The 25810-nt window shown below is 41.7% G+C and overlaps 1 protein-coding gene and 1 non-coding gene across 3 annotated transcripts in view; one reads left to right on the top strand and one right to left on the bottom strand.

Moving 5' to 3' along the window:
• Nucleotides 1-25810, bottom strand: part of RCAN2 (regulator of calcineurin 2) — a 145998-nt gene that overhangs the window by 79600 nt on the left and 40588 nt on the right. The window lies entirely within an intron of this gene.
• Nucleotides 25374-25511, top strand: LOC114814471. Its single transcript, XR_003762264.1, has one exon. It is a non-coding gene; the product is annotated as a small nucleolar RNA SNORA7 (small nucleolar RNA).

Below are 25810 nucleotides of genomic sequence, written 5' to 3'. Positions count from 1 at the left end.
AACCCTGTCCAATTCCATCACCACCATCCTCCCTTGCCCAAGAAGGCTGCAAATGCGGTTTTATCTTCTTCTCCTGCCTCAAACTCTCTCATTCAATGCACTGCCAAATCCTGATGGCTCTTCTTTGAACATAGCACAGATCTACTCTCTTCCTCTCGGTCACACTACTTTGATTCAAGCTCTAATCGAATCATGATCGGAAAACTCCTTCAACCTCCTCACCCACCTGCAATCTCCCCTCCGCTTCGGTCTCCTCTACGGGCTGCTGCCCGGATCATCATCCAGAATATCACTCAGCACTCTCTCTCCACTCCTCAAAGCCCTCCCGTGGCTCCCCATTTCCCTCTGCAGTAAGCACAAACTCCTCACCACCGGTTTCACGCCTTTCCACCAGGTTTCTCCATCTCTGTGGATTTCTTCACACCTCTCGTGATCACGTAACTGTACTTCCCTCTCCACTCTCATGCCTCTCTCTCTCCTCTTACCTGGAATCCCATCCCCACCTTCAATTTTGCCAGATGACACCCCTCTCAATCTTCAGAGCCTGAATGTGTCTAGCAACTGTTACGCTTTACTCCCCCAAGCACTTAGTACAACGGTCCACAAGCAGTTAAGCACTCAATAAACACAATTGATTGACTGCTCCCACCTCGTCCCTGATTAATTCCCAATGCTCCAAGTCACATCAATTCATTCAATTCACTCAATCGTATTCATTGAGGCTTACGGTGTGCAGAGCGCCTGGGAGATATAACAATATAATAACAATAACGAGACACATTTTCTGCCCCCAATGAGTTTACAGACTATAGGGCAGCAACTAGCAACTCTGTTGCCCTGGACTTGCCCAAATGTTCCATAAAGTGCTCTTCACACAGTTAAGTGCTCAATAAATACTGACAAATTTAGCACTGACATGTATTCACATATCCATCTTCCACACGTGTATGGATGCATATTCAGTTGCTCATTATTCCTCTCTTTCATCCTGTCTCACTCACGCTTCTACCTATCATATCCTTGTTCTTTCCTCTGCTCCTCTTATTTGTAAATAATTCATCTCTGGGTTCTACCCCATTAGACTATAAGTACCAAGTGGGAAAGGACTGTGCTTTTCACTTCTGGTATACTCATCCAGTTGCTCAGTGCAGTGTTTTGTAACAGGAGTCAGGTGCCATAAAAATCAATTAATTGAAGCCATAAAATATTAAAATCCACTGTTATTAATGTTTTTGTAGCAAGCCCTTATTCATTTCCACAACAGGCCCTAAGCTTGCCATTCATTAGTGAACATTTCTGAATAATGATACACTTTCCATTTTAAAACCAGTGCATTAGTTTCCAAAAATCATCTATTTTGAATAAATTAAGACTAAACAAATGCCAAAAGAACTCAAGCATAATATGGGTTGGGTTGAATTGTATTCTATTCAGTACTGTTGAGCTTCAGGGAGTCCAAATGAGATATTACTATGGTTAACAGTTGCTGCTCTATCATTGATTGCCCATGAGTCACTTCCAAAAGGTATGAAAAGTACACTGATGCTAAGTATTAGTGAATTAAGAGACGGGGAACAGAGGTTGTAAAAGGGATATAAGTGTAGTTAATTTGGACTATATTTTTCTGAGCCTTTGACCTTATTTGGCTTCACCTTTTCAGCTTTCCTCTGGTAAAATGAGGATCACCCATGTTATCCACATGAACTGGATGTCACTGAATTGCAATCAATCAATTGATCGAGAAGCAGCATGTCCTAGCGGATAGAGCACGGGCCCAGGAGTCAGAAGGACCTAGGTTCTAATCCTGTCTGCTAATGCCTCCTGGGTGACCTTGGGCAAATCACTTAACTTCTCTGTGCCTCAGCTACCTCATCTGGAAAACACTATGAGCCTCATGTGGAACATGGACTGTGTCCAACCTGATTACTTTGCATCTACCCCAGTGCTTAGAATAGTGCCCGGAACATAGTAAGCACTTAACAAGTAGCATTAAAAAAAATTAAGTTAAACCTCAAATAGTAGAAGCCTGTATTTTCTTCATCTGAACACTGGGATTGATAAAATTAACCTCTCACATTGTGGTTGCACATATTCAGTATTTACTGGATTGTGAAGGTATTTGGTAATCATTTAGCAATAGTTAATTGAATAAACTGAAAATTAATTTGTAACAAAAAACATTATTTGCATATCTTAATAAACAGACTTGTTTTTTTCTGCATTGTTCTGCAAGATTAATAAGGTAGATGAGTTGGATGGTGTGTATAGTGCTATTCTTCTTTTTTTTAAAAGGTATTTCTTAAGAGCTTACTAAATGCCGGGCGCTGTACTAACCCCTCGGATAGATACAAGCATATCAGATTGGACAGAGTCCTTGTCCCACATGGGGCTCACAATCTTAATCCCCATTCAACAGATGAGGTAACTGAGGCAGAAAGAAGTTAAATGACTTGCCCAAGGTCACACTGCAAACAAGTGGCAGAGCTGGGATTAGAACCTTCTGGCTCCCAGGCCCGTGCTCTATACGCTAACCCGTGCTGTTTCTCAGTATTCTGTATTCCTTTTGCATTTTTCTTGGTATGAAAATGAAACCCACCTTTCTGGTTTCAAAGGAGCCTTCTTGTTGCTAGGGCCTTCTTTAAAACATGGAAAGAAACACTGCAAAATATTTCAAGGAGATAAAATGCTTCTGTTAGCTCTGTAGCTGCCTGACAATTTCCAGCAAAACATTATTTAAATAAATGTTCTCAGTCACTTGGAGAAGTGTCTTTAAAAGGGTTTTTTTAAACACTTTTCTGTAGTCATCTTATGCTAAAATAGTAGGTCCTGTAAAAGCAGGGTAATAATGCCTGTTTCATTTTGAAAGTAATTTGTGAGCAAATTTGTACTTGCATTAACACATTTGAAGCGGACAGAGAGAAGATTGAAATAGTTGACAATTTTCCTCTCCTGGGATCGATAATCGATAATAAAGGAACTAGCCAAGAAATATGCTGAAGATTAATGTTAGGAAGACTTGCTATGAAGAGCCTGGAAAAAGTCATGAAATATGCTGATGTAACAATTGCCACAAAAATACAAATTGTCAACTCTGTGGTGTTTCCAGTGACAATGTATGGATCTGAAAGCTGGACTGCCTGAAAAACAAATGGCTTTTGGAGCAAATTAAACCAAAGTGTCTTTGGAAGGCCAAATGACTCGATTAGATTGGCATACTCTGGACACATAATCAGGAGGACTAATTCTCTGGAGAGGCCACTAATGCTAGGAAAAGTCCTGGGAAAACGTAGAAAAGGCAGACCAGCAGCTAGATGGATAGAGACCATAACAACGATAACGGAAAAACCATTAGAAAGGTTGCAGATTATGGCAGAGGACAGGACGTTCTGGAGAAAGTACATCCATGGAGTACCTATAAATTGGAAATGACTCGACCGCACTTAGTAATAATAATTAAATGAAAGCCCCACGACCTACTGACTCCTAGGCCCATGTTCTATCCACGACACCATGCTGTGTTTCAAATCTGTTTTCAGTCTTTCAATATGGAAAAATACTCTTCTAACAATAATGCGGGAATCTTATTTTAGAATGTGACGATGCCAGGCTCAATAGCTGATGCTTCATGAATATAAAGCAAATCCGATTTTCTCCACTTCAGAGTGGCTCCTGGATTTAGCAACCCATTAGAACATTACACATCCTAGTTCTCTATTTAATTATATTCATGAGAAATCAAAAATGTAACCCAAGTCAATTAGTTCCAAAGCATAAGAATCCTGACACATACTACGCTTAAGAAGTTCCCTTAACCTGTTGGAGCGCTTTTTAAGTTTTCACGATGGCTCAGGGGATAAAGGTCAAGATTGGCAATCCAAAATTCCCTTCCTATTTTACTTTGGAATAAACCTGCTCTCCTTACTGTTTTCAATGAAGCCCAGAAAGCTTTGTCCAGTCCATGCAGCGAGATGGCTCTAGATTCAATAGATCACTCAGTCGTATTTATTGAGCACTTACTGTGTGCCAAAGACTGTACTATGCACTTAGGAGAGTAAAATATACCACAGTGAGTAGACATGTTCCCTGCCCACAAGAAACTTACAGCCTAGAGGACTCAGTAGTTCTAGTGGGTTTTTGTTTTTGTTTTTTTTGAAAACTGGAGTGTCTGATATATTGAATGGTAAAATTATTTTGATTATTGGTTAGCCTCACCTGAAATTGGTATATTTACATCAAATACTCTCCGTTTTCTTCCTTCCCCAACCTGTCTCCCCCATCCACTCTTTTAGGGAAATAAAGCACAAAGGAAAGAGAAAGTGTAAGCAGGAGGTGTGAAATATATTTTTGGCTCGAAGCCTGATTCTCATTAGGGTCACCCTAATGTCTTTTAGGGTTTGGATCCTTGGGCCACAGCTCATTTTTATGGCTGATTTGGGTAGGAGACGGGAATAATGATATATATATGAGGACTTCCAGGAGCTCATCTACTAAAAGGCTCTGGCACTATTATGAACTATTCAGTGCTTTTACATCGTCCATCCCCCAAAGAGATGTCCTGATTTTCAAAGTCATCAGTATGTGCGATCGATGTTTTAAAAGCCCCAACTTTTTTTTTTTCTCATCAGGGATACTACTGACTAAAACATCAAGTGGGCATTTTCTGGTCATAATCCTGGAATCATTAATCTTTTATGAATCCTAAACCCCTCTTTCAAATGGCTCTAAAAGATAACTTCTTTTGCACTATAAGGATGTTCATACTTCTCTGTGGGCTTTGGGAAGTGCAATTTTCAACATTATTAAATTAGATTCTTGCTTGCACTTTTATATCCATCCGATATGCGGCCAACAGCTGTGTTTTAGGCAGGCTGTTTGCTACACCCAGCTGCTAAAGATGCCATCCATTGTCACGCTGAAGCTGTGGCTAAGGTTCTCATCTATGATATTTTCTCATACTGACTTTGGAATAAGCAGTTTGCTATACCATCCCTTTGGATTTGCACCTATCTTGCAAAATAAGAGTATTTATTAATTTAGAGGCAGAAGAATGGGACTTGGTGGATAGACCACCGTCCTGGTAGTCAGAACCAGGGTTCTAATCCACACTCCTCCACCTGTGTCTGCTGTGTGACCTTGGGCAAGTCACTTCACTTCTCTGTGCCTCAGTTAACTCATCTAAAAGTGGGGATTAAGACTGTGAGCCCACATGGGGGAATGGACTGTGTCCAACCTGATTGGCTTGTATCTTCTCCCAAGCTTAGGACAGTGCTTGGCACATAGTAAGCACTCAAATACCATAAAAAAATGGGATTCAGATTGTGAGCCTCATGTGGTCCCTGAACTGTGTCCAACCTGGTTGGATTGTATCTTCCCTTGATTTTAGTATAGTGCCTGGCACATAGTAAGCAATTAACACATACCATTAAAAAAACACTGAAATATACTTAAAAAAGGACATGGCATTAGTGGCTGAAAGTGCCCTTCATACCTGTCCCTTTATTTTTCTGGAAGTGCTTTAGCTCCTTAAACGGCACCCCTTGTTACAAATCTCTGCCCTCTCCTAAACTGCTTCTTCTGGGGAAATGCAAAGGCAACTCTGGAATAGGCCTTGAAGCAACCAGCTGGGATAGTTATCATTTCTTGGTTGGCAGCTCTCAGCCATATTATGTTTTTGGTTTGTGGCTCTTGAGTTTGTGAGGTTTGGCCATCCTGGACACAGGGAAAGAATTACCAAAGGAAGTAATAGAAGCTCCTAATATTGACAATTAACAATTACGGTACTTAAGTGCTTTCTATGTGCCAAGAACTGTACTAAGTGCTGGAGTAGATAAAAGGTAATCAGGTTGGACACAGTCCCTGTCGCAACTGGGGCTCACACTCTTAATCCCCATTTTACAAATGAGGTAACTGAGGTCCAGAGCTGTGCTGTAGCCACTAAGAGATGCTGCTTCTCCTAACTAGAAGCCCTTAAGAATAGAACAAGCACACATTTGCATTAAAGTTGGGGTGTAATTATGCTTACCTTTAGGATTACCCCATCCTCACGCTTTCACCTATTAGCTTTGACTCGTTATAGGTGTAAATACAGTTCGAATACTAGCAGTATTGTAACTATTTGCTAGACACAGAATAATCTAAAGTCGTGATAAGTCCTCACTAAATAGTACTAAATGAGTTTGTTGTGGGCAGGTAATGTATCTATCAACTCTGCTATACTGTACTCTCCCGAGCGCTTAGTACTAGGCTCTGCACATAATATATATGATTGATAGATTGACTCTGATTTTACATTGCTTGAGCAGAACATCTGTAAAACGTGTGTGTGTTTTTTTAATCTAGGTGAATTTTCATAGATTTTCATAGATTTTTATTGGTAATTCAACCTAAAATTTCAGGTTTTATCCTATCAGCTTCCTTTTATATAAGCCTTTCTACTTCTCCACTAAAAAGTTAAGATCTTCCTAAAATCCATAGTGTGTGCAGTAAATGATAAGAGATAGAATGTTTGAAGTTATATGTCTCCATCTTCTGGTTAAACAGAAGATTAATCTACTGGGTTTAGCACTGTGGCAATACAACTGAAAGCGCCAAGTGAGAAAGCATTTCACTAATTACCTTTATTTTTGAAGAAAGTGAAGAAGTGTTCAGTTAATCTTAACAGTCATTGTAGGAGAGCAAGCACTCGGGATATAAATCGGTCAATGGTATTTTTTGAGTGTTTCCTGTGTGCAGAGCAGTATACTAAGTGGGAGAGTACAATATAACAATATAACAGACACAATCCCTGCCCACAACGAAGAAAGACAATGCCTGGTAATTTTGTCTCCGGGCATGACCACTTGAGAATTGGAGTGGATCAGGTTAAGAACGGATCCTCTACTATTTCCACCCTCTGTGTCACCTTGTTCAGGTCTCTTTTAGCTGCTGCTATCTGTGTGTCTGAATTGCTCTGCTCCTCCCCCTGTCCCGTCCCATCCCTTCAGCACTGTACTCGTCCACTCAACTGTATATATCTTCATTACCCTATTTATTTTGTTAATGAGATGTACATCACCCTGATTCTATTTATTTGCTATTGTTTTAATGAGACGTTCTTCCCCTCGATTCTATTTATTGCCATGTTCTCGTCTGCCCGTCTCCCCCGATTAGACTGTAAGCCCGTCAAAGGGCAGGGACTATCTGTTACCGATTTGTACATTCCAAGCGCTTAGTACAGTGCTCTGCACATAGTAAGCGCTCAATAAATACTATTGAATGAATGAATGAATAATATATTTTTGTTTCCCCCAGCATTAATACACTTTGCCCACTGTAAGAGCCTAACAAGTGTCCAAGTTTTAAAAAGTACTAAAAAGTGAATAAATAAAATAAATTATGGCACTTACTCCAATCAGCATGATCCCTCACCACAGTCTGTGGCCGTGTCATTTAAAGCCGTCCCTGGTCTAGCCCCAGAGACCCCAAGGTTAGAGTCGGATAGTATTTATCGAGCACTTACTAAATTCAGAGCACTGTACTAAGCACTGGGTTGCGTGCACTATAACAATCAATAGACACATTCCCTGCCCATAACGAGATTACAGACTAGAGGACTAGAGCGGGCTGAGGGATTCTGACATAATCTATCTCACCGCTGATCTCTCACACGTGTCCCACCTCTGGCCTGGAAGGCCCCTCTCCTCATATCCGACACACAATTATCTCCCCAACTTTAAAGCCTCACTGAAGGAACATCTCCTCTGAGAGGCCTTCCTTGACTAAGCACACTGGGTAGACAGATGTTGTTAGGTTTCACTGAAAGTCAAGAGGACGCATGTAATATAACATGCACCTCAAGGATCAACTGATTTTCTTGAGAGGTAACAGTAATAACAGTAATAATAAAAATAGTGGTATTTGTTTAGCGCTTACTACGTGTCAAGCACTGTTGTAATTGCTGGGGTTGATACAAGTTAACCAGGTTGGACACAGCCCTACATGGGGTTCACAGTTTCAATCCCCATTTTACAGATGAGGTAAATGAGGCCAGAGAAGTGAAGTGACTTGCCCGAGGTCACCCAGCAGACAAATGGCGGAGTTGGAATTAGAACCCAGATCCTCTGACGCCCAGGTCTGTGCTCTATCCACTAGGCCATGCCACTTTCCGTAAAAGTGTCCATCTTCTTATTGAGGGGTGATGCCATCTTGATGAATCCACTTCCCACCTCCGCCACCTCTGGTTCTATAAAATAAAGTGAACTAATTATGCAGTCAATTACCATTCTCCATAAGGAATAAGGACAAAGCTAATGACATGCTCCTCACCTTTCCCCCGACCACAGTACCAATTCCGGGGAGACTAACGGCTGCTCTCTTCATCCCCATAGAGTTGGCATTTCTGACTTCCACTGTGGTCACCCCAGCCCCCTTGACTGTTGTCATATCTCCTCAAACTACTGTTTCTGTAGCTTCTTCCCAAGAGGTTAAGAAGCAGTGTGTCCTACTGGATGGAGCACGGGAGCTAAAAGGCGTCAGAAGGACCTGGGTTCTAATTCCCTCTCCATCACTTGTCTGCTGAGCGACCCTGGGCTAATCACTGCACTTATTTGGGCCTCACTTACCTTATCCGTGAACTGAGGATTAAGACCCTGAGCCCCGTGTGGGACACGGACTGTGTCCGACCTGATCTACCCCAGCGATAAGTACGGCGTCTGCCACATAGTAAGTGCTTAAATACGATAAAAAAAAAAAGAGGTTGTCACTTCTGGAGCTGCATGCAATGTGGAAATCACTACGGACACGCCTTAAGTAACGGCAATGGAAGGTTCCCAGAAAGGGGTGGTAATGGCTCTCATTTTTTCCTCTGTCTTCCTGCTGTCACTAGTAGTCTTGAAGCAAAGATATCTATCCATTCATTTGTCTTCACTGGGTGCTTATTGTGTGCAGAGTACTGTACTAAGCACTTGAGAGACACAATAAACAGGCACATTCCCTACCCACAATGAGTTTACAGTTTATGAAAGTGACCGTGCGTCTACACGCTTGGATGTCTGACTCTCTCTCTCTCTCTCTCTCTCTCTCTCTCTGTCTGTCCCCGAAATCTGACACGAGTTGGATCTTCATCTCCGTGCTTGTCTTTAATGGAGTTAAATGCTTTTGCTGCTTCCAGTTTATATGAATATTCTATTAATTCAACCGTGCTTCGCGGTCAAGGATCAGTGGAAGGATGAACTAGAAACAAAGAGCCAGGGAATCTGTAATCATAATATTTTAGATTCAACATCATTCTGAGAGAGCCCAGAGGCAGGGCACTTAAGGGAAGCCAGGCTGCCTATCAACGCAGGCAGTAAATCAGGGGTGGACAAGAATGGACTACCAAGTGATTCACCGGCTGGATTCAAGCGGCCAACTGGTTGGCAGAAGCTACTGAACTTTTTCCTTGATAGCTCCCGACTGCTCCCGAGCCCGCCGAGGATGCAGTCGGCAAGAATCGTTTGGCTCAGAGCAGAAGCAGTGGGGATTGCTGACGGCATCTGTAGTGGATTCAAAGGCTCTTAGGAGCCAAGGCAGGTGGAAGTAGAGCCTCTTCTGCCTTGTAAAGACCCCATTCTCCCGCTACTTTAGGAGTTTATCTATGGCCCTCACTAGGCTCCTGAAACTACAGAGGTGGCTCTCCAGCCAAAAGAATTAAGGAGGCGGTGTGGCCTGGTGGATAAAGTACGGGCCTGGGAGCCAGAGGTTCCGTGTTCTAATTCTGGCTCTGCCACGAGATCTTGGGCAAGTCACTTCTCTGGGCCTCAGTTACCTCATCTGTAAAATGGGGATTAAGACTGCATAGGCATACATATATATTTCTCCCATATGCAAGTGTTCCCCGCTCTAGACTGTAAACTCACTGTGGGCAGGGAATGTGTCTGCTGTATGTATCTCCCAAGAGCTTAGTACAGTGCTCTGCACACAGTAAGAGCTCCATAAATACAATTGACTGATTGTTAGATTGATCCCTATGTGGGACAAGGACCTTGTCCAACATGATTACTTTGTTTCTACCCCAGTGCTCAGTAGAGTACCCGGCACGCAATAAGCGCTATCACACCATCGAAAAAAAGATAACAGTAATTGTCTACCCCTGCACTAAATTAGCTCTCTACTGTCAGCCCGGACAGCCCTCCCACAGTCCTAGGCAGGGAGGCAGCCGCACCAGCTCTCCACACCCTGATGCCTCCCAATCCCTCACGCAGACCCAGGTGGAGCGGTGAGAGTAGTGTTAGTGGCTCTGACCGTGATGGCCCAGTCTGGGGTCCCCCCCCCCCTTACTACGGGGGTCAGCACCACACCAAAGTCCCGTCTCCTTCTTCTCTGGCACTGCCCTCTGGTCAGAAGGTAGATCCATCAATCAGTCATATTTATTGAGTGCTTACTATGGTAGAGCACCGTACTAAGTGCTTGGGAGAGTCCAAAAGAGCAGAGTTGGTAGACATGCTCCCTGCCCGGTAGGGCAACTTCGTAACAATAATAATAATAATGGCATTTTTTAAGTGCTCACTTGGTGCCAGGCACTGTTTTAAGCTCTGGGGTGGATACAAGCAGATCAGGTGGGACACAGTCCCTGTCCCATGTAGCTTCACAGTCTCAATCCCCATTTTACAGGTGAGGAACTGAGGCACAGAGAAATGAAGTGACTTGCCTGAGGTCACACAGCAGACAAGCGGCAGAGCTGGGATTAGAACCCATGACCTTCTGACTCGCAGGCCCATACTCTATCCACTACGCCATGCTGTTTCTATATCCGGAGATGCTATAAAGCCCTCCTATATGGGATCATCTAGAAGGATTTTGTCTGATGAACGATTCTCAGCTCAAAAGGCACCAAACGGCTGTGGAACCATTTTCCTTACCTGCCTCAAATTCAAACTTACCTTCCTTTCCAAGCAAATCAGTAGTAATAGGGCTCAGCTTTGGTTTTCATACCCAGCAGCCTCAGCGTGTAGAGTTGTTCCTGGAAGCTGAACCTGAATCCCGGGGAGTAGGGGAGGCTAAAGCAGAAAATCAGATGCTGCTGCTGAGGAAAATCCACACTGTGACCTTTGTGACAACAAAGTCATCAGCTGTACTGGTAGAGTTGACAGTTTAAGGCTACCTATTGCTTTGAAGAGAGGAGAGTGTTTCTAATTATACACACATGAGTTATTTTCCATTATCACTGTCCTCTGAAGAGCTCAAAAACATCTCTAGTGTAACTACGCCTCTGTGATGGAAGGGTGTGAATGCATTACTATTCTTATTTCACCGAGATCGAAATTAAAGCACAAAGAGAAATGACTCACCCAAGGTCATGTGCAACAGCAGAGTTAAGTGAGTACGTAGCCCTGTCCTAGGTACAGTAAGAAGTTTAATTATTACCATTAAAAAAAGTAAATTTTTTAAATGCACCACAGTATTACACATCAGCTCGTCTTGGAACCTAATGCTCATCCTTTGTGGAGCTAATCTGCAGACATAAAGCAAAAAACAAAATAAACTCAGGTATAAAAACTTTTGAAAAAACCCCTATGCCCCAAAATTACCAGGAAGAAGGCAAACATCTTAGCATTTTAAACCTGATCGCTATGTCTTAAGTGGGAAGAAGAAACAACTATGTGCTAATGGAGACTTCATTATTGGCCTGCCTCCTAGAAACTTTGAGAAAATGGAATGTCATAATGCTATTCTCGTGGGCATAAATTTTGACAGGGCAGATCAAATACACTCTCTAAAGATAAAGACAGTTTTTCTTTGGTCTCCCACTGATGTTGGAATTTTTTCCAGGCTATTTCATCCCTTTCAGTTCATTTTGGGAAACTAAAAAAGGAATAAAGAGGCCCTAGAGTGAATTATTTTCTAGATTGTCAAATTCTGAAACTTCACTGGCTAAATTCTTCATCGGGCCAATCTGACACTACTCAAGACCCTGAATAGGAGGAGAATTATAAAAAGATTCAGGCTGGGCTCCCTAGGAGCGTGCATTTTGCTGTAATGGAAATTTAAGAAATGTTCTTTTAATTTTTTTTAAGGGTAAGATGGAGGAGCTGTTGTTCCTCTTGGGAATGGGTCATGAAAAGCTGGCTTTTGGGTTGTTCTGAATATTGGGAACACTAGAGTGGGAAATGAAAACCGAATACTTGAAAAGAGTTTGAATGAAGGAGGAAGGGAGGGAATTAGAAAAGATGAAGGAAATTATTTAGGCAGGGGAGGTCTTACGGAGAAACCTGAAACTAGACTTTCAAATGTAATACAGGAAGATTCATTAAGCTGTTATCATAATAATATACAAATAATACTCTGCTTTACTTCGTTATGAGTATGTCACCAAATTTTCTTAAATGACCTTCTTAATGACACACGGTTTAATGAAAAGCAATGTGGTCTGGTGGACTCAGCACAGGTCTGGGAGTCAGGGGAGCTTGCATCTAATCGCAGCTCTGCCACTTGATGTGTGACCTTAGGTAAGTCACTTAGCTGCACTGCGCCTCGGTTTCCTCTTTGGGAAGATGGGGATTAAATGCTTGCTCTCCCTCCCCCTTAAACTGTGAGGCCCTCGTGGGAGAGGGACTGTGTCCCACCTAATTATCTTGTATCTACTTCAGTACTCAGTACAGTACCAGACTGGATGTTTCATTTCTATCTACTCAGTTATACTGCACTCTCCGAAGTACCTGGTACAGTGCTTTGCACATAGTAACACTCACTAAATATGACTGAATGAATTAATGAATGAATAAATATCACTGGCTGATAAGTAAGAACTTTAACACATTACAGCTTTCTCTAAACATACCTTGAATTAGAAACTAGTAAGTGCTTAACAAATACTACATGTGTATATAGTATATACAGTATATGGTAAATACATAATACCTACATAATACCTACCTAATACCTACATAAATGAAGGTATTTGTTATGTGCTTATTATGTGCCAAGCACTGTTCCAAGCACTGGAGTAGACACAAGTTTATCAGGTTGGATGCAATCCCTGTTCCACATGATGCTCACAATCTTAATCCCCATTTTATAGATGAGGTAACTGAGGCAGAGAGATGTGAAATGACTTGCCCAAGGTCACCCAGCAGACTAGTGTGGAGCTGAAATTAGAACCCAGAACCTTCTAACTGCCAGTCCTGTGCTCTATCCACTATGCCCTGCTGCTTCTCCCACATACTTAACTATATGGAATTTATTATAACAGGAAACTGTGCCAGTACAGTAAGCACGCTATTTATGATGACATCAGTAGAGGGAAAAGTTACGGACCTTACAGGGAAAGGTTAGAAATGTTAAAAGGGTTATGAATATCGGGTTCATGATGAGTTCGTAGAGGTAGACATTAGGAGGTCGTAGAACACACATCCATAACAACAAGAGGGATGTCATAGCTCAAGACCGCTCTTTTGGCAAGAGCCTCCCCGTTGAGCTCCACGAGTTCAAATCTTATGTGATAAGAATCCAGACCCCCCTGATTTCCAGGGGATATCAACCATGGGAATATGGGTTTGCTGAAGCCTACTTTGAAGGAATTTTGAGGAAATAGGACAGGCAATGAAAAAGCCAGAAAGAGATCAAAAATGAAAACAATGGGGAAAAAAATCATTATCCGTGTGGTACAGACACGGAGGTAAAGGCTAACAGCCATAAGAAAAGTAAATCAAGGCTATCCTTGGCAGACAAACAAAAGCATGAATACTGTATATGAAAATGCAGGTTTGGAAAACATTTGCGCTACAGAGATTTGGCCTCCAGATTTACTTCTTGATCCCATTATGTGGACTCCACCCACAGAGAATCCAAGCAGGAGCAGGAAAGACTTGGAAAGCTCCCGAAGATCAAATAATTGAAAGAATGAAGGGTCACCGGAGATAACAGGATAGATTAAACTGGAACTAGGATATGGCAGCTACAAAAGGCCAGTGCTATTTCGAGCTGCATACAATTAGATACTGCATCATGGAGCAGGGAGATCTTTGCTATATACTGTGATAAAACTGTGCCCGAGTTACCAGGTTTCAATTTGGAATTATCAGAGCTAGAAAGATGTGGACAAATTGAAAAGATTTCAGGGGGTGATTAAGGGAATAGAAGAGGCATTTAACTCATGGAGACACAGAAAAGGGAACCAACTCAGGATTGTTGCAAATACAAACTGGGGATATAAACGACACCATGAAGCACAGCTAAAGGGTACATTCACAGTCATGGATATTATATCACTGTCAGGAGCTTCCTATTCATTCTGAAGAACAACAAGACTCTATTGTTCCGATTATGTGAAAACTTGTTTCGACTATAATCCCCATTAAACTGTAAACTCCTTGAGGGCAATGACTGATTGAACTTTCTTCTCTCATGGTGTGATCCCAAGCGCCTGGTACAGTGCCATATGCAAGATGAGCAGTCATTAAATACTGACAACCTCAATGATAACCATGGTGAATACCTGGGCAGAGAAAGAAATAACACAGCTAGAGGGTGCAGGTAAAATCAGTGTTTCAGTCATTCCACAGAGACCGTGGGCACTGGGAATCCTGGGTATCTGAATGCCCCAACACTTCAAAATTTGAGCCCAGTGGAATTAATGATACTAAGAATAAAAATTAGGATAAAGATAATGAAAAAAGGGAGAAGAAGAAGAATTGTGGTATTTGTTAAGTTCTATGTGTCAGGCCCGTACTTAGAGCTGGGACGGATACAAACAAATAGGGTTGGACACAGTCCCTGTCTCGGATGAGGCTCAGTCTTAATCCCCACTTTACAAATGAGGTAACTGAGGTCTGGAGAAGTGAAGTCGCTTGCCCAAGGTCACACAGCAAACAAGTGGCGGGGCCAGGATTAGAACCCAGGTCCTTCCAACTCCCGAGCCCATGTTCTATCCACTAGGCCACCCTGCGTGGCTCAGTGGAAAGAGCCCGGGCTTGGGAGTCAGAGGTCATAGGTTCGAATACCGGCGCTGCCACCTGTCAGCTGTGTGACTGTGGGCAAGTCACTTAACTTCTCTGTGCCTCAGTTACCTCATCTGTAAAATGGGGATTAAGACTGTGAGCCTCACGTGGGACAACCTGATTACCCTGTATCTACCCCAGCACTTAGAACAGTGCTCTGCACATAGTAAGCGCTTAACAAATACCAACATCTATTATTATTATTATTCTCAATAGTCGCACCTATCTAGCTTCATCCTTGATGTCTGAGGCTCTTTTTCGACATTCTTCTCATCGCTCTTCTTTCTACCACTGATCCACTTCTCCCATGTCTGTTAAGTAATTGGCAAACTGAGGCGATGGACAAGAAAGTGTTTGCCCTAAGTAATGTGTCTCCCTCCATATACGCCAGACCACCACTCTCTCCATCTTCAAAGCATTATTAAGGTCACATATTCTCCTTGAAGCCTTTCCCCATTTAGCCCTCTTTTCCCCGGCTCGCTTTCCCTTCTGTGTCATCTATGCACTTCGATCTGTGACCTCTGGACATTTGATATTCGCCCCAATCCCAAGCCCACAGCACTTAGGTACGTATCTTTAAAATTATATATTTACAAGATGCTGTATTGTATTTATCTATTCATATTAATGTCCATCTCCCCTTCTAGACTCTCAGCTCATTATGGGCAAGGAACATATCTGCTAATCTGATTGAACTGTACTCTTCCGAGCAACTTAGTAGTGTTCTGCATATGGTAAATGCTCAGTAAATACCTTAAATACTGTTGAGTGATTGACTGATGAAACCCACAAAGCATGAACGCTAAAGTAAGGGTGTTTTAATAGCTGATCACTAGCAAAACATCCAGTCTCATATTCTGTGCTAGTGAATGTTAGTTTACATACATGTATACCCACAAACACAATCACATATGATTGATTAGGAGGAAAGAAAAATAAGTATCAACAATGGGCCAACTTATAGTTCGCACGATTTTGTAACAAGAGTTACACAATCATGGAATCATCAAAGCCCATCCCTCAGAGTACAGGCTAGCTTCCAAATAAGGGCAGGATAAAATACAGGTTATAGTGTGAGGAACATTAAGGAACGGGTGGCCTGTTAGTTCCATTTCTAACCTCCAGCAGTTTATGTAAAAGTGATTTCTTGCTGCGTTTTGCTTTGAAGCAAAATTTCACCTTCCAGTATGTTGTCTCTATTGCCAAAATATTTGAAACAAATTTCAATAGCAACATGCTTTTTGGGTGTCGACACTAGTGGATGCATAGTTTATTCTGATTTAAGAGGAGTTTTGTTGCACCAAGGAAAAAACAGCAGGTGGCACCAGCGACGCTTATAAAAGGGACTGGAATGTGGATTCTTCAAACCTATTGGCCAAAATGACAACTGGCATTGAAAACCCAGGCACTTTTCCAAATCACGGCTGGTTGAATTTTCCCATGCCTGTGGAATGATTAATTTTCAGACGCAAGATTAAGTCCCAGCATACTTGTATAGATAACAAGTAGGAGCCACTTTTAATCCACAAACCCAACCTATGAGACATTTTAAACTGTTGCTCTTTCATTTTGATTTTTCCCAATCTCAGATCAAAATCTTCAAATTTTAGCTCTTTTGGGAAAACGTCTTGTACTACCAAAAAAAACCATATTAAACCAAGAGGAAAGACATATTTCAGCAACTATATGGGAATGATATAAAACTGATTCCTAAAGTCTGTCATTATTGTTCTCTTCTCTTCAGCCCTTCATGTCTTCCTCATACAGATTAACTGCACCCAAGAGAAGCAAAGTTACTTTACACTGGCTGAAGTTAAAGCAGGGTCATCTCATGACCTTGGTAACAGGATCTCGGTTCAGTATTTAGGACCATTTTTCCTTTTGTACGGCATTTGTTAAGCACGTACTGTGCGTCAAACATTGCTCTCAGTGCTAGGGTAGGTACAAGATAAATTGGACACAGATCTCATCTGTATAGGGCTTGGAGTCTAAGTAAGAGTGAGAACAGGTATCCCATTTTACAATTAAGGAAAGTCAGGCACAGAGAGGTTAAGTGACTTGCCCAAGGTCATCCAACAAGCAAGTGGCAGAGCGGGAGTAGTACCCAGGTCTTCTGACTCCCAGGGCCCTGCTATTTCCACTAAACCATTCTGCTCCTCCCACTTTACTTTGCTGGGAATGGAGCTGTCCCTGATTGTGAAGGATACATTATTGATCTTGAGGTTCAAGAGTTGCTTAAGAGTAGCAGCAATCACAGTTTAATTGTGTGCTTCTGTGATTGCTTAACAGAAGGGTCTGGAGTGTCTAGGAAAAAGCCTCAGTGTGAAATTAGGAGAAAATTTTGAAAACTTTCTTTTCCCAGCATGACCCAACAATAAGCACTTTAAAGGCTTTTAAAGTTGTTGATTTATATTTAGATTCATTTTACACAAAAAGATAGAAAGGTGATTTCAGATGAACCAAAATTTACCACAAATACAAGATAACTGTAAAAATGTATGATCATTATTTACTAAGTGCCAACTGGACATGAAATGGTACTTAAAATCAAGTTTAGTGAGGATACCTACTCTTTGACTAGTTGATCTACAGATGCAGAGGTTCAACGGGCAGAGAAAATACACAAGGCAGTATAAAAATGAAAAACATCAGGAAAATCACCAATTCATTTCAGTTTGAAAAGGAATGTTTGATGAAGATTCAAGGAGACTAAATGAAGATGTTAAAGACATTTATAAACAAATGATAAAATGCCTAAACAACTGTAAACGTTTATCACTTAAGTGCCATACAGCAAAACTTTCAGTGAAGACTTGATGACTGACTGCCATTCGGATCACTGGGATTTATCCTATCAATCTATCATCAATAGTATTTATGGACTGCTTACTGTGTGTAGAACAGTATATACTAAACACTTGGGAGAATACAATAAAACAGTTGGCAGATATGTTCCCTGCTTACATTGAGTTTACAATCTAGAGGGGGAGACAGACATTAATATAAATAATTTAGAATATGTAATTTCTAGATATAATAATAATTGTGGTATTTGTTAAGCGCTTACTATGTGCAAAGCACTGTTCTAAGCGCTGGGGGATACAAGGTGATCACGTTGTCTCACGTGGGGCTCACAGGTTTTTTAATCCCCATTTTACAGAGGAGGTAACTGAGGCACAGAGAAGTTAAGTGACTTGCCCAAGGTCACACAGCTGACCAGCGGCGGAGCCGGGATTAGAACCCATGACCTCTGACTCCCAAGCCCGCGCTCTTTCCACTGAGCCATGCTGCTTCTCTACTTAAGATATCTACTTAAGAGCTGTGGGACTGAGGGTGGGGTGAATATCATATGTCCAACAGATCAATCAATCGCATTTATTGAGAGCTTACTGTTTGGTGGGTACTAAATGTACTAATGTACTAAATGCTGGGAGAGTATAACATAACATTATGACAGACACATTCCCTGCCCACAACAAGCTTTCAATCTAGAGGGAGCTTACAGTCTAGAGGGAGCGCCAAGAAGAGAGGATAAAATGGACCTCATTTTTTTTCCACTCATTAAATTTCTCATTCCACTGGGTCAGTACTTTTGATAGTATGCAACTTTGTTACATCATTCTTACATTTACGGTGCTTATATTTCTTTGACATGCAAAGCAATGGGGAAGGTTGGTAGCTGAGGCCTGGAATTTCTCTAGGACCCTTTAGTCAGGGATGACCAAAGGTCAGGGCAAATTAGGATTCCTTCAGATCAAAGAAGTGAAGCCTGGTCTTCCGTGATGTTTCTCTGGAATCACAGCATCAGCCCGGGGCTGAATCGGTCAGCAGGAAACAGCTATTCACCTCCCTGAATTGCCTTTTGTGTCAGACTCTAGTACTTTTCACATCCGCACTACTGAATTGATAGAAACACATTCATGAAATTATCGAGAGGACACTAAAATGGAAGCTATTGTGAATTTCAATGGACATTGAGAAACAAATCATGGGCACCATATCAAATTCAGCTGATTAACAAAAATTACATATGAGGGGAAAATCTAACTCTGAATACAAATATTTAGAAGACAAAATGACCTAAAACTATGGAAGTGACAGCAAGCAGCCAACTAAATCAATCAATCATATTTACTGAGCACATACAGTGTGCAGAGCACCAGACTAAACTGCTTGGGAGAGTACAACAAACTTGGTAGATCTATTCCCTGCCCACAACGAATTTACAGTCTAGAGGAACTGTGGAGACTGCACACTATAACTAAAAGAGAACTTTCACTGTGGTACAAATATCATAAAAAGAGCAACACGTTGGGGATGATGAAACAGTGGCAAATTACTCAGAAACATGGAAACTAATGTCAACTAAGAGAACCCATCTATTATGGGTTCTGAATCTACTGAATAGACACTGAATCTATTATGAGGGGTCTCAGTTTCAAAAAGGCAAAATCATATTAGAATGTGAGAAAAACACCTAGAGAAAATACAGTGTGTGGAAAGAGCATTCAGAGGTATGTTCAACCTGGAGTGTATAACATTCTTTTTTCTTTCTGAAAAAAAGAATAAGCAGCCAGCTTTTGATTTTTCAAAATGAAAGAGTGTAAGCTCGTCAGGGAAAAGGACCACCAACTCTGTTATATTGTACGCTGTACAAGTGTTTAAGTACACTGTTCTGCACAAGGTAAGAGCTCGATAGATACGACTGATTCATTGGTTTAAAATTTCAACTAATTTTCAAAGTAATAATGAAGCGGTAACAGGAAAAATGAGAAGAATAAAATTTACCTTAACCAAACAACAGATAGGTTTGTGATAATTCCATTCAACTGGTTTTAAAATGAGATCATATAAAAGTAATAATTGGATTTAGCATCTCAAAGGGACAAAAGTAGAAATAACAGGGCTCTGAGACTGGGGATAAATCAAAATCAGGTATGGGATAGAACTAGTTTGGCTCACGGTGGGCAACGAACATGTTTACCAACTCCACTATACTGTACTCTCCCAAGTGCTTAATGTAGTGCTCTGCACACAGTACGCGCTCAATACGATTGACTGACTGACTACTGTCTCTGAACCAATTGGTGTGTGGGAATGTCTCAAATATAAAATGCCTTCTCCAAGGGAAGAAGCAGCAAGCCCTACAAATCTAATCATTTAAACCAGTCTTAGAACTGTGATGGAACTTCGCATGTCAGAGAAAGTAAGAAGGGAATGTTTGACTAAAACAAGAGGATAATAGCAGACTACCAATATAATCATTACCAAGAGAATGAAGTTCATAGCAAGAAGTGGAATCATGGCCTAATGGATAGAGCACGAGCTGGGAGTCAAAAGGACCTGAGTTCTAGTCCCAGCTCCGCCACTTGTCTGCTGAATGACTTTGGGCAAGTCACTTAACTTCTCAGTGCCTCAATTCCCTCATCTGTAAAATGGAGATTAACGGTGTGAGCCTCATATGGGACATGGACTGTTTTCAACCTGATTAGCTTGTATCCACCCCAGTGCTTAGTACAGTACCTGGTAAATAGAAGTGCTTAACACCATTTAAAAAAAAAAGAAGTTCAAGGAAAAGATGAAAAAAACTGGTCAAAGGCACTTTGGAAGGTTACTAGGTATGGATTCTAGAAGTTATTAAAAATTAAACTTAAAGAGGGAGAAGAGAAGAAAAAGCATGGTCTTCACTGATATGGCCTTTATAATACTTTTGTGTAGCATCTCCCAGATACCATCGATCAGGAAAATGATCTCTAGCAGAGAAGAATATGACAGATGTGAATAATTGATAGGTTCAGAATATGTACAAGCGTGTGCTTGGAGAAATATGCTTGTAGGGTTAAGGAAGGAGCTGAAAGTGTACACTTAATAAACAGGATGAAATGCTCAGCTTGTTTTAGAGATAGATTTCTTAAGACAGAAGAGGAAGTCTACTATCAATCAAATAGGACAGTATCTCAGGAAAGATTGAATGGCCTTTAGAAATGTAACTTTAAAAGCACCCAGGAAATAAACATTAAAAATGTATAACACATTCATCCTCTTAAAACCTAGAAGTAGAGTGGCCAAGTGCATAGAGTATGGGCCTGGGAGTCGGAAGGACCTGGGTTTTAATCCAGACTCTGCCACTTGTCTGCTGTCTGACCTTGGGTAAGTCACTTCACTTCTCTGGGCCTCAGTTACCCCATCTGTCAAATAGGAGTTAAGACTATGAGCCCCATATGGAAGGAGACTGTGTCCAACCGATTTTGCTTGTATCGATCCCAGCGCTTATTGCAGTGCCTGACACAGAGTAAGCACTTAACAAATATCACCATGATGATGATGAGACATGGGAAGCAACAGAGGAAGGTCACTGGCTCCCTTTCTTTCCCCCGTCCCCTTCTCCCTGGCAGCTATTTGATTCCCTCAGGATTCCCTGACCTCCCTGCTTCCAACCTACTTCGGTCTGCTGTCTGGTCCACTTTATCTAAAAAAGTCATTCTGGGTATATCTCTCCTCACAAACCTTCAATGGTTTCCCATCCTCTCTGCATCACACAGAAACTACTGACCCTCATATATCGTCCCCCATCTATATTTTTTCAACGTCTGTCTCCGCCATTAAACTGTAAGCTCCTAGAACACAGGAACCCCATGTACCATATCAAGCTCTACATATAATAAAGAGCTCTATAAATACCATTAATTAATTGAACTAGCATACACTGAAGCAGATAGGCCTCCTGTAATTTGTGCGTGTGTGTGTGTGTGTGTGTGTGTGTGTGTGTATGCATGTTTGAATGTCCTATATTCTTTTCCAGAGGAACTTTTCTCCATTTCACTGTTTTAAAATGTCACTGCCACAGTTTAAGTGGGGCAGGAGAGGGGATTACTGCACTAAGAGCTGAACAGTACAAAAAACTGTTTCCAGAGAATGAAAAGGGGTCTTAAAACTTTCCGTTCTTGGAGCGGGAGTCTTACTCTCCCCTTCTCTCTTCTGCATGCATAATTCCTTTTGAAGGCAATTTAACGAGTTAATTTCACTGATTGTGATTATGTACATCCTCAAAATCTGTTTCTGGATTTAGCCAGATGAAAGAAGCAGAGAAAAGCTCTCCTACTAAGCCAACTTGTGTCTTCCTAAAAACTTATAACAGCTTTAATTACTCAGAGCTTGTTTTCAAAGAAATCACATAAACTAATCAAGCTTCCAAGGGAACTGATGAAAAGTAAAGCAAATAAGAGTTTTTACTTTTCAAAGGAAAAACAACAATGAATAACTATCTCATCCTTTCAGAGATTTCTAAGAAACTCAGTCAGTTTTACATAAAAGTCGAATAAATGTTCTGATGATTTGCTCAAATTTAAGTTTCTGAAATTATAAATATTACAGTTTTATTGATTGATTGATTACTCTGACTTGAGGGGTACTGTCCGGTCAACATTATGGAGAATGAGAGTTTTCTAAGGATCAATAACTTGCAACAATGAATTATAACTTCGGAAACTTGGGCAGTTATAGACATTATGCCAAAGAGCTGCTAAAACAGAGAACCACACTCCTTGCAGTTGTTAAAGATTTTCCTTTGCTTCTGAGGAAAAGAATGGTATCCATAATTTGTAGACTAGACTGTAAACTTCTTGTGGGAGGGGAACATGTCTACCAACTCTGATATAGTGTACTTTCCCAAGTGCTTAGTATAGTACTCTACACAGAATTAGAGTGCAATAAATGCCACTGATTGACTGAGTATACTCTCCCAAGCCCCAAGTACCAAGTCGTTGTTCTTTTATGGTGTTTGTCAAGCATTTACTATGGACCAGGTACTATACTAAGTGCTGGGATAGATACAGGCTAATCAGATTGGACACGGTCCATGTCCCACATAGGGCTCACAGTTTTAGTCCTCATTTTGCAGATGAAGTAAGTGCATCACAAAATTAAGTGACTTGCCCAAGGCCTCACAGCTGACAAGTGGAAGAGTGTGGATTAGAACACAAGGCCTCTGACTCCTAGGCACCTGTTCTTTTCACTAGGCCGTGCCGTTTCTCCAGAGTTCTTCTACACCACCTCTACATTGTTTTGGTAGCCAGGTACTTAGTGAATACTATCGATTGCTAAAATTTCAATTAATAATACAGTACATATCCACCTAAGTCCTCTCTGGTCAAATTTGGAAACTTTCCCCTTTATAACTATGGACAAATCAGAGCTCTGCTGGGATCGATTTTAGAAAAACACCCAAGAGGGGCTATGTGCCTATACTGAAGTGAAACCACAGCCAGGTAGGGCCAGAGGAAACATTGGATAAGAACCGGCACTTCATATGGGGAAATTGGTAAAGGGCATGGTGGGATCTTGGAAGAGCCACTGCCACAGGGCAGCTATGGAAACCATTTTCAGGTCTTCAGTGCAGTAGCTGTAAGACCCGAGGTACTCTCTGGTCCCCACCGAAGAGAAAAAGAGGAGGGAGCAGAGGAAAGGTGGTTGATGAGGGCAGGGTTTCAGAATAATAATTATGGTATTCATTAAGCGCTTATTATGTGTCAAGCACTGTTCTAAGCACTGGGGTAGATAAAAGGTAATCAGGTTGTCTCACATGGGCTACACAGCCTTAATCCCCATTTCACAGATGAGGTAACTGAGGCACAGAGAAGTTAAAGGGCTTGTCCAAGATCACACAGCAGTCCTCTAACTCCCGAGCCCGTGCTCTCTCCACTAAGCCACGCATGCAACTGGAATTCCTTGATGGGCCATCACCTCCCACACATAAGAAGCAGCTTTGCCTACAGGACAGATCCCAGGCCTGGGAGTCACAAGGACCTGGGTTCTAAGCCCAGCTCTACCATTTGTCTACTGTGAGACTTTGGGCAAGTGACTGCTCGTTACGGGCAGGGGATGTGTCTGTTTATTGCTATATTGTACTCTCCCAAGCACTTAGTAAAGTGCTCTGCACACAGTGAGCGCTCCACAAATATGACTGACTTCACTTTTCTGTGCCTCGGTTACCTCTTCTGCAAAATGGGAATTAAGACTCAGTCCCCCGTGAGTCAGGGACTGTGTACAACCTGATTAGTTTGTATCTACCCTAGTGCTTGCCACCTAGTAAGCGCTTAACAAGTACTATAATGATAATTATAATAATAACATGCAAACAAAGAACAAAGCTTAGATTACCAAGATACTAGAAGCCTACACAACTCTAAGCGCTACAGAATAGCAATTGAAACCAAGAAACTAGCATCAGATAGACCAGTCTGCTAAGAAGTAATCAGAAATGAAGTGGCCCATTTAGAGCAAAGGCTTAAGGCAGTCAGCAAACTAAGGCGTCGGAGACATAACTGTACCTTTTCCTGCACAGAATGGTTTTAAATGAGCTAAAATGTTCTCCCCATACAAAGGACTGTATTCCACATCCAGTTTTCTCTTCTCTTCTTCGCCTGCCCAACCTGCCTAACTCTCTCTTCCTTAAATTACCATTCCTGCAACTTCTACGCTCTGCACGCAGTAAGCGCTCAATAAATATGACTGAAATGAATGAACTTATGTATTCCCTCTTCCCCTATTTCCATTCTCCAGAGGAGGAGAAAAATACTCAACAAAAAGTTCTCCAAGGCAAATCCGATTCCCTTCTGCGTCACCCTGATTTGCTTCCTTTGCTGGTCCCACTCCCAGCCCCACAGCCCTTATGTACTTATCTGTAATTTATTTGTATTGATGTCTGTCTCCCCCACTCTAGATTGTAAGCTCATTGTAGGCAGGGGATGTGACTGTTTACTGCTGTATTGTACTTTCCCGATAGTAAGCGCTCAATAAATACGATTGAATGAATTGAATGAAACCAGACTGAGCCTGAGAACACTGTCTTGAAATGATTTCAACTAGGGCTCATTTCGATTCCTTCAAACATTTCAAAAATTCCCAGGCCAAGAACAGAGACGCCCCTGGGGATCCAGAACAATGGTAATGGCCACATTGGACAGACTCTGGGCATACCCACTTCACCACTTTGAATCAATCATTTACTGAGCACTTACTGGGCCGGGATCATGTCTACAAACTCTGTTGTATAGTCCCAAGTGTTTAGTACAGTGCTCTGCACATAGTAAGCGCTCAATAAATACTATTGAATGACTGAATATTAACAAGAATAAATAAATTATGGGTCTGTACCCATAAGCGCTGTGGGGCTGAGGGAGGGGTGATTATAAAAGGGGCGTATCTAAGTGCAGTGGCAGTGCAGAAGGGAGTGGGAGAAGGGCAATTGAGGATCTAGTTAGGGAAGGCCTCTAGGAGGAGATGTGCCTTCAATAAGGCTTTGAAGGTGGGGAGAGTGATCATCCGTCTGATAAGAAGAGGGAGGGTGTTCCAGGCCAGATGGTGGCTAGAGAGACAAATCAAACTAATTTGAATTAGCAGTCATTAAGACTGAAATTTCCCCTCTCAGGGTCACAGCTGGAGAGTTTCCAGTACTCTTCCAGTCTCAACTACAGGAGGGAGAGTGAAGCAGAGGCATATCCATTCCATTTCTAGCTTGGGCAGTGGCTAGCAAGTGGAAGGCAATCTGCCACAAGTCAAAACTCATCTGTGCTGGGCGGCAGCGACATGGGAGAGAATCAAGGGCGAAGACTCAAGTTTACTGCACAGAAGGAGGCAATGGTAAACCACTCCCATATTTTTACCAAGAAAACTCTACGGATAGACTAGCAGAACAATTGCAGATGATGGTGAGGTGTTCGGACAGATGCGTGCATGGTGTCCTTATGGGTGGAAGACGACTCGATGGCATAAAACAAGACTAAAATTAAACTGACCCAATACCACAGAGTACTTTCTGTAGAAGACAATACCATACAATGCATCTCCTAGAGGAC

The sequence above is a fragment of the Ornithorhynchus anatinus genome, chromosome 9 (assembly GCF_004115215.2).
Source record: "Ornithorhynchus anatinus isolate Pmale09 chromosome 9, mOrnAna1.pri.v4, whole genome shotgun sequence".
NCBI lineage: Eukaryota > Metazoa > Chordata > Mammalia > Monotremata > Ornithorhynchidae > Ornithorhynchus > Ornithorhynchus anatinus.
This window is presented reverse-complemented; position numbering and strand designations above follow the sequence as displayed.